Here is a 9,824-nt window from a genome sequence, read left to right as displayed (position 1 = left end):
TCGGGCATCATCCTCAAATTGGTGCTTTGCGAGGACCAAATCAGCTAATAATCGCTACAAATCTACGTATAGAGTGAGCGTTCTTGCTAAATCCGACACGAGTTAGGTTGGCTAGGTCGTATCCTCTGAGTTTGGTGTTTGCTTATATCTGAAATCGTATAAAAAAGCCTATTCTAAGTTTGGCAATAGAGAGAATCGAGCGATAGATGTTTTTCAACTTCTGTTCGAAAATAAATTCGGAAGGAATACTTTGTTATGGACAAAAAAAATATTTAATTTGCTTACTATTATGGAACGTATTGCTTTTGAATGCTTGCAAAAGAAGGAATTATCTAGTCGTATGCAATGGAAAAACATCCTCAGTGTTGATCACTACGTCATTTTGGTTGACGCGCAGTATAAAACCGTACGTAAGTTTATGAACACAACGAAGTATTCCCCCATTACAATATCTACATAGCATTTCTTAATCGAAGCTCCGACAGCTTGCGGAAAATGGTGTGTTTCAAGGCCGCTCCAGCATGGCACCACAGTTTCCTCTGACAGTGATCGACCAATCACGAGGAAGTGATTGTAGGGTTTAATTGATTCATGGTCCTTCATTTTGAGGTAATGCGTCGAATCTTTTACTCAGTTTGCTCAGGAACACCATAAATGCCAAGCTACCACTAATGAGGAATGCTAAATGCGGGTCGCTTGAAGAACGCCTCCCTTCTATCTGGCTCGTGAATTTTTTTTTCCAAATATGTGCTAACATTAGCGATGACAGCACCCTCTGGGTGGGTGTTACATTCGTTCTTCAAATTTCTTTCTACGTTTTTCACTGCTCTGAGTGAATAGCTTTGATTATGTCTCATTGAATAAACGACTGGGTGGCAAACTTGAATATATCGATATGATATACCTACACAAGTGCGAACTTCATTCGCTCAAAGTAAGCTTATTTAGTGCGCAGTTATTATAGATGCTCCTTTATTAAATTTAACTGCTGACCACTCAGCCTTGCCATGCGTTAATTAATGACCTTCTTTTTATCATTTCCTGGTGATTTAGTTCAAACACGCTAGTCAAATATGACTCTATAGTTGTAAACCGCGCTCAAATCGGTTACGAACTTCCCTTAGTATACAATCGCTTTATTTACTAGGGCACAGTTTCATTGATTTCATAGATTTGAATCCGTTCCCGCTTTGCTACGGCCGAAGGAGTCTATTTTTTTTATCGAAGCTCCTCCGTAAACAATAGCACTGGTTCAAAAAACCCTCTACAAATATACTACCTTCGACCGAATGTTCCTTTCCATCGTTCGATTGAAGATCAGTTTCTAATATTTGAATTTAAATGAAGAACAATATAGCTTTATCGGCGACTTCAAAATTCTTAGTTTTTCATAAACGGTGAATAAAGAGCTTTTATCTGTTTGTGATTAATCCCTACCCCCCCCCCCCCCCATTTGAACATTCATGTATCATTCCCCCCATTAGCGTTCCCTGTAACATTGCTGTTCGGGCGTGGCAAACACTGTTCGAGAGAATAGATGGCCCCCATATTTATTTTAGTTTTCCTCGTAAAGGCGGACGTATATACATCTGTGTAGAGAATTTACTTGTCATTAGTATGATGTTATCTATAGGGGATAGGGAAACGCACAAGCATGCAGGACGCAAAAGCGTCGATGTATCAAAGACCCAAACATCCAACCAACAGGCTACGTTTAGCGAAATCATCCACAACGAAGGTGGCCATAGATTCAATATATTCCTTCGACGTGTGTTCAGCCAAATGGTGATATTCCGCCCCGCAGACGAAAGAGCAAGGAGACGCGACCGGTAAAGCGCGAAGGACGTAGAGGATTCGTGCAATGTGTGGACCAGCTCAATAATACGTAAAATGTGTTTACATTACGATCGGTTACACCACCCCCAGACGCCTCCAGATGAGTCGTCTTCCTATGGCATGAGATCGACGGTGCGAGTCATTCAACTCGACTTAGTTCGTTCCGCCACGTTTTTTTCTCACCGTTTGATTGTTGAATAGCGAAAGGGATTAATGTATCTTTCACATGAGGCCTAATAGCCAAGCGTGCTGCGGCAAGATATTTATTTATATATATACGACGAGTACTCGATCCTGAAACGTTTGGACTGCGGCTAGTTCGACCTGGGCTGACGTTGAAATGACCACACAGCATAATGTTGCTTTTTTGCTATTTACATATACGTCTAGTTGTAAATTGGAGTTGGTTATTAATCGTTAATTTGTTTTACATTAGATCGATGATGGCATGATTGGATGTTTACTAAGCATGTCTTGTCGTACCGATTTCTAGCAGCTATCTGTAAGGCTTTTATTTTGGCCAACGCTTTTTCTATGTAGTTTATATATTTCTATTTATGATTCATTTGTATTTTTCAGTTTCATTGCTAGGCAACAGGCGCATGCTATATATATGCTGATGGTATAGCCTCAGCTCATACGTTTCGGTTTTAAACTTAGTCAAAAATCGACGATATATGTATTTATTATCGGTATCCGTGTTTGGTTTTGCGGTTTCATATCCATGCTAACAACGAAAAGACACCCACGAAGACTAACCCGCTATAACATCTATAAACATAACCACACTCACGGCCCAGACCTACCTAAGTTCGTTTACATCCCATTTGATTTTGGCAAACGCTCAAAAACGGGCGCTGATGCATGGAACGTGGCAGTTATTTATTATTTTTACACATAAATCTTGTTTCTGTTTCATCCACACGACGATACGAAGACATTACAACGCCATGTGATTGCTATGTGGTTGAAACCACATGCTCGTATTCGCGTGCGTTTGATTACTCTCCTCTCACATACACAGTCACACCCTTTCTGCTTCTAGGGGGAATAACATTGTTATATCGTACTTTCCTTAGCAATGATGTCCGATCTTTGTCTTTCTATTACTTCATAGGTGAGTACAACGACGTACCATCACTGCAGTTGTTGAAGCGCACTAATCTGCTCACATGGCTGAGCCTTATTACGGCGTCTCCCCAACGTGCCCTGCTCCTCAAGGAAATTTCCCTGGTACCTCCCCACGCGGCAGCAGACAGAGACGAATGCCGTGGGGGCTGCTACAGGCATTAAAGGATATCGACCATATCTAATTTTTAATTCCATTTGTTGTTGACTGGTATTTCAACCCCTTCGTCATGGGTTCTTCCGAGAGTACAGAAGAACCTGCGCTGAAATCGATCGTCATTATGCGATGAAATGTAGAGAGCACGTGGCCGTAGAAACGTTGGTGTTGGCGTCCCACAGGAGGGGCAAATTCATTAAAGGGATTTATGGCAATTGAAGAGATCCTTTCCTGTAAAGAGACTGAGCTCAGCCCGGATCCCCGTACGCTGAAATAATCTTTATGGACTGGTCCTATCAGAAAGGTTCACGCTGCGAAATGCGTCGATGGATTTAGCAGACTAGACAACGTTTAAGAGAAGGTATGGTCTCGGAGTGTCCATCTCGCCTAACATCATAGCTACTTAGACCGTTGGCGTGCAGCTCAGGGGTTTGTCAATAGCCGAACAAAGGATGGACACAGCTTATCATAATACGGATAAGTCTCCCCAGGAAATGCTGAGCCGAACCTGTTAACAGATTTATATCTCCGTAATTCCTCCAGTGGCGCTACAATATCAGATTGTGTTCTTACAGTGCAAGCTTATGGAATCGTTTTAGATGGGTCGTTTGCAATTAGATCGCGTAATAATAGTAACCATAATCAGAAAAATTTTGTTTTTTTCTTATCACCTTAGACGTTGTAAGGGCGTTGGCAAAGGATTATCGCATTGAAATGTATCGTATTAGGATATAACTGTATGATACTAAGCTCTTTCTAGACTTGAGATTTCTGTTAGCGAAGTACACATTTTTACCCTGTAGGATCTTAGTTATAAACAACAAATTGAATTTTATGAGTTTTCTTCCCTTCACCTTTGATTTGTATAGTGTGTAGAGGAAAATATGTTCTCAAGTGCACCAAATAACAATACTATTCTACCTTGCAATAGCATATAGTTGGGTTACGATATTATCCATATGTGTGCATTAGTATAACCAGAGAATAATGAAGATGCACTGTCTCATCTAAGCGGTAGCTCATAGTAAGCTTTTTTTTTTTAACATTGCTTGGTCTACCAGGAAACCAATAGATGCAGCATTATTCCAATTACTTGTTACGATTTACCATTACCTGTTATGTTCATCTCATTATTATTATTTACATAATATTAAAAACCACGTAAAATTCTGTATTTTACGTGGCTACACGAAGCGAAGTACAAAGCGTACTTTACGTAGTATCTTCTAAGATGAACTTGGAGCAGCTCTTTAGGAAAGCTGAGCATAATGGTTAAGTTTTCCGTACCGCGCATGAATTAACGGTATCTCCGATGATCAGGTATGACAACAACAGCGCTTGACAACAGAAAGCCCCCTCTTCCATTAATAAGGTCTGATTTGGATAAGTAAATTGGCTAGTTGTCATGATGGCAAGTAAACGGGTTTAGGCGAAAGGCATCTAGAGACGTCAGAATCTGCTTACAAGGCGAGACCGATAAAAGTGGTTGGATATTTTTGTCAACATTTCTCAGAATACTTATCTGTGAATTAGCAGAATAGCGTGATTTTAAGTGTTATTAATAAATAGATTAGGCCAAGTTGTCCTTGTCGAAGGATTACTACTAAAGGTCGGGTTTTATGGCCCTCGTGTTTTTTTTTTTAATTTTGCGAAATAAAAACGTGTTTTTTTTAGGAAAATTAAGAAACAATTTATCGTAGATCATGTTTATTTGAAATGGGAAACGTTTCTTCACTGCTTTTGTCACAGCCGTTGTAATTAGATTCCGCCTGCGATTCCCTATAGCAGCGGCAGCAAGCATCAGCAATCATTGAAAGGCCGTCTGTATTTTAGCCCTGAAGACTCTCCTCGACTTGACAATCTTCTTTCTGCTACAATTATTGATTAGTAGCTATATAAACTGACAGCAAAGTATAGCCTATATATGTAACTCACTGATATATTCTTTAAAGTCCATTCTAAGCGGGTATTCCTTGCTGAAGCCGCTGCAAACTTGTCTTTCTATAAGCAGTGTTAAGCTTTTTTTGGTGGGGTGAGAACGCTTTTTTGTTCCTGAGTTTAATCGGTTCTTGTGCTTTGGCTGGTTTCTTCCGCTCCTGCCTTAATTCAAATAAATCAGATAGTCAACATTTCCGTAAAAAGATTATTTCAACTGGTTGGCACCTTCCCGCAGTAGTGAATTCAATCGGGCCTGCTAGAGGCTATAGGATCGGTCGTTGCAAACAAAAAGAATAGATGTACAAATTCAATTATCGAGTATTTTTTTTCCTTTTTTTTTTTTTTTTTTTATAGCTGAGACCAGTTGCATTTGATAGATTTATATAAGTGTCAACTAAGCAAAGGCTATTATCAATACAGCTGCGGCAAAGAGCTTAATACTTTCATCTAATTTAAATTTCAGTTCTATAATATTTTTCATAGAAACGTTTGAGAGCTGAATAGTAACCTTATCATGCCATTATACCTACCAGTCTTAGACAAATGATTGTGTTTTCATTTTCTCATCGTCATCTGTTGCAGCCACTGACATATAAAAGTTATCAAGCAGACGGTGCCATATTTGATTCGCTAGGCGGGCTAATTTAAAATATGAAATGAAAATAATTTAACTAGCTAGTGTAATGAATGCGAAATATGTTCAACAATTGCCATTTCCACGATTTCATAGTTTGGATCCGCATTTTCTGTCGCCATCGGTCGCTTAACTGCGAGCCCCATTCAGCCGATCGAGGATTTTGGCCATCGTCGAGATGAGTTATGTCGCAATGGCTACCGATCATCGTTCACAACTAGCGTGAGTCGTGATTCGATAATATCCGTGCTAGAAAAAGTATGGACAAATAGAACTGGGCTTGATTTCGCTAGATTACATATCGTGTAGCAGCCTTCACGTTGTAGTTCTACAGCAGAATACCTTCAACATGTCAAGTAGACATCAATAATAAATAGCCTAGGTTTATTTGTTTTGTTGAATTTTTTATTGCACTGTAAGGCCTCTCAGGTCCAAGGCCGCGCGCGCGCTTCCGCAATGGAACACAAACGTGTGGCTTATCAAACCGCAATTTACCCGACACAGTTTTTACCTACAGCAGACAGAGACGCACTTGTGTACCAGCTTCCAGTTCACACGGTTTTACAACTGGTATTTTTGCTAGACAAAAATTTACTATTATGACTTATTGACTTTTGCAATCCATACCGTATAAATCGGAGAATTACATCGGATCGCGAACTTACAGCTTTTAATGTAGTCGTTATTCAAAGAAACAAAACTTCATCGCAAACAGGAGCCCTCAAGAGGACCTCGAGTGCTTACTTCACTTCTGCGCAAACAACTTTGTACTCAGCCTTTCGCTAGCCTAAACGAACGATTTTGTAGTAGATGTTGAGTGAAAGCCCCTGTTCGCGTAACATACCACTATGAAAGTGTAATCATCGTGCAGGCCAAACCTCAAGGGAACCTGTTATCCATATGTTCACGCAGATGTATTATAGGTGAATACATGAACGCAAATGATCGCGGCGAGTCCGCCCTCGCTATGCCATATTGTCCCTTTTCTAGTCTAGCCTCTTTCTAAGCTGGATTCTACTCTCGCAAACATTCGGATCTGGAGGGGGTTCGTAAGCTAAATACGGCATGGAGTATGTACGCCCAAGTTCAGTTGAGCGTTATGGACTAACTTGATAGGACAACGAAAGGCATTATGAAGCTTATATCACACTGTAATTATTTCTAAATGCGAATATCGGTCCAGATATTAACGACGATGAAGCGCAGTAGAAAAACGTTTGCTCAAAAAGTCAAAGATTCCTCTACTATTAATTACGTACGAAAGATTTGCTACGGCACAGACGGTGTACGCTAAATTCGGCGGCCTTTCGTCTGTGGAAATAGTACGCACTCATCGTCGGTGGATGCGTACACGTTACAGTTTCTTCCTATTGTATTAGTGATAATTTTACTTAATTAGGTTTTTAGGTCCTTTTGGCCTAAGCAAGAATCCAGTTCGATTAGACATAGAGACGATCATAGGGATGGAGAAACCCTAAATTGTATAATCAAATTAAAAACAACTGTTTAGCATAATATTTTTAACTACTGCATAATATAATTGGCTTACGGTCCAATAGGTATTAGTGAAATATACGAGAATTACTTCTAGTTCATTCAATTTTAACTCATAATAACAGTTGATAGAGTTGACCAAAGTAAGACTAGTTGTAATAAGAATTGGATTAGGTATTATAGTTACGCGATATTATACAAAGTCAATAACGCCTTGACATCTGTAGTGTGACTCATTTCAAGCTAGAAAAAAAATCCTGTACAGTTCATTTTTAGGTAATGATGGCATCTTTTAAATTTACTTCAGCTCATTGCTATTTGGTTATGTAAGTGTAAGGCACTGAGAAAGCTGGACTCCTCACAGTCTACTTCAGCGTGGCGGTGGGTGAGACGCTATCTTCAAAAGCATGAACTCCGGAGTTCTATCTTCAGCTGAGACATAATACTTTTCATGAACTCCTCTGAACCCGCTCTTCACGTCAATATATAGAATCTCCTGTCAGCTACTACAGTTGAACTAGCATGAATATCAATATAGCATTTAACCGCTGCAATACATTCAAGATTGGCGCACACCGTCTCACAGGTATTATCTATCACGGCTATATTATTCTGGGAGGCTTGAGTCCTTGCGGAATAACGCGCGATAGTATTGCTTAGTGTCATATATTTTCCAATATTACGACTTCACAGTTTTCTTTCACATGCTGCGCAGGATATTACGTTTCTAGATAGCGCTTTTCCTACATGAAAAACCTGTGGCACAAAGTGAAACAGGTTTCTCTTTTTTCCGCGACCTATATGGTTTTTATAATTTCCAGCAAAAAAAAACACAAGAAACAAGGGTTAAAAATTTCCTAAGAAATCATCATCATCATCGTCGTCGTCGTCGTCCTCGTGTCCTTGCTAAGGGGAAGAAGGTCATCTATTCGTTTCTCCCAACTCTAGATAACCTCTCCACCTAGAACGAATCCCTCTTGATCCTCTACAAACGGGATCCACACTTCCTAAGCCACTGTGAGGCGTCATCCACATTTAACGCAGTTTCCTTGAATGATTGGAAATTCTCGCCCCAATCACCTATGCCGTTGTCGAAATCGGTATTATTATTCTTATTATTTATCATAGCTGCGCGCATTTGAAAACTGGACTCTATGCCAGTTAGCGGGGAAAGCGACGTAAAGCCTCAACAACAGCAAGGCGTTACGACTGTATGGCATGCTCATGCTCCCGTTCTAACGTGTTCGATGTGACCTGAAAACCAGACATTCTTGGCAATCGGACAGAACGCAAACCGTAAATACTATCGTCTAATCAGAAAGATCACGTAAGCTCCGTTTTATGAAACCCTTCCTTGCACATGACCCACTGATGCCGGCGGATGCCACAGGCGAAACCCAGATGGCACAGGCCCCCGGTTTGATTACTGCATTCTGATCCTATTATTTCCGGAGCAATGAAATATTCTGTGCGATTAGACGCGGGCACAGCCATGCGTTATCCTGATGGTCCTTTTTGCCTGAAAAGATCAAATGAGAGCACAAACAGGCGGATAAGTTGCGTATAAGCCCCTGGAAGCGAACGCAGACACAAAAAATGAATACTTAGAAATTGCATAGCGGTTATTAACGTTCATTGATGGGATGCAAGTGCGGCAAAAGACGTCTTTTTGGCGCGGTCCTTTGTACCTGCTCAGTCATATTAATGAACTTTTTCTAAAAATTATAATGGGGAGTGTTTTGTGTATAACCATAATTTTTACTGCACCTTGTACAATACGATCTGTTCCCATGGTTTATTATTGTTATAATAATAATGGATTAGGTTTCCGGGGCGATCAGCTTTCAGGATTCGTTCTAGCAGGGCAATATTAAAGAAAATTGGAGCCATGCAAATTAAATAATAAGTAGTTGGAAAAAATTATCCAATAAATATATCATACTATTGCAGCTTGGGCGACCTATAACTTCCTGCCCTCTGTGGCCTAAGGAAAGCCTAAAGAGATACAGGGTACATTCTTTGATCCCGTAAATATATATATATATATATATATATATATATATATATTACGTGTTCGCATGACTGCAGCTTGCTTTTTTTATGCTTTTTCATGGTAAAAGTCTATTTTTTGTGTCCTTTTTTTGCTGTTTGATATTTTGATTCGTATTGACCCGTTTCGAAAATATACCAAAGATAATGCAATGCGATCCGACAGAAAAGACATAAAACTCGGATTTCAGTGATTTACTCACATTTATAAATATTACACTGATGCTTATATACGCATAAGTGGTTCGGGTTCTCGTCAGCACCAAATGAGAGGTATGTTCGTCCAGTTTTGGACTAGATTTGCCCACCCTAACTCAGAGTATAAGTTTAGTATATACGGGGCTAATACGGAGATAGGTGGATAAACACGCTGCAACACGCGGGTGACTCAATTCATAATAGCAATGGGTGTTACTAGTAGGTACTTTATACCGAAACGAATCGTTGTCTTTATGTATAGTTTCTCTTAAGGCGAAACCTACCTATGCTTTAAAAATAATACTTCTGGTCTAGTGAAGTTCGACGAGAACTGAAAATGAAGATACATGCATTCCGTGTAGATTCCTGGTTATAGTCCCACAGCGGCGG

General features: G+C 39.9%; 2 long non-coding RNA genes across 2 annotated transcripts in view; one reads left to right on the top strand and one right to left on the bottom strand.

Annotated features, from left to right (window-relative positions):
* Nucleotides 1–435: 435 nt before the first annotated feature.
* On the top strand, nt 436–3,772 carry LOC147752717 (uncharacterized). Its single transcript, XR_015313322.1, has 2 exons — nt 436–609; nt 2,954–3,772. It is a non-coding gene; the product is annotated as an uncharacterized LOC147752717 (long non-coding RNA).
* A 2,260-nt stretch (nt 3,773–6,032) lies between these two features.
* The window catches only part of LOC111266164 (uncharacterized), a 24,031-nt gene continuing 20,239 nt past the window's right edge, over nt 6,033–9,824 (bottom strand). The window contains exon 3 of the long non-coding RNA XR_015313323.1: nt 6,033–8,706. This is a non-coding gene — a long non-coding RNA (uncharacterized LOC111266164). The remainder of the gene's footprint in view (nt 8,707–9,824) is intronic.

The sequence above is a fragment of the Varroa jacobsoni genome, unplaced genomic scaffold (genome assembly GCF_002532875.2).
Source record: "Varroa jacobsoni isolate VJ856 unplaced genomic scaffold, vjacob_1.0 scaffold_1061, whole genome shotgun sequence".
In the NCBI taxonomy this organism is placed as follows: domain Eukaryota; kingdom Metazoa; phylum Arthropoda; class Arachnida; order Mesostigmata; family Varroidae; genus Varroa; species Varroa jacobsoni.
Note: the sequence above shows the minus strand (reverse complement) of the source record. Positions and strands in the feature narration are given on the sequence as shown.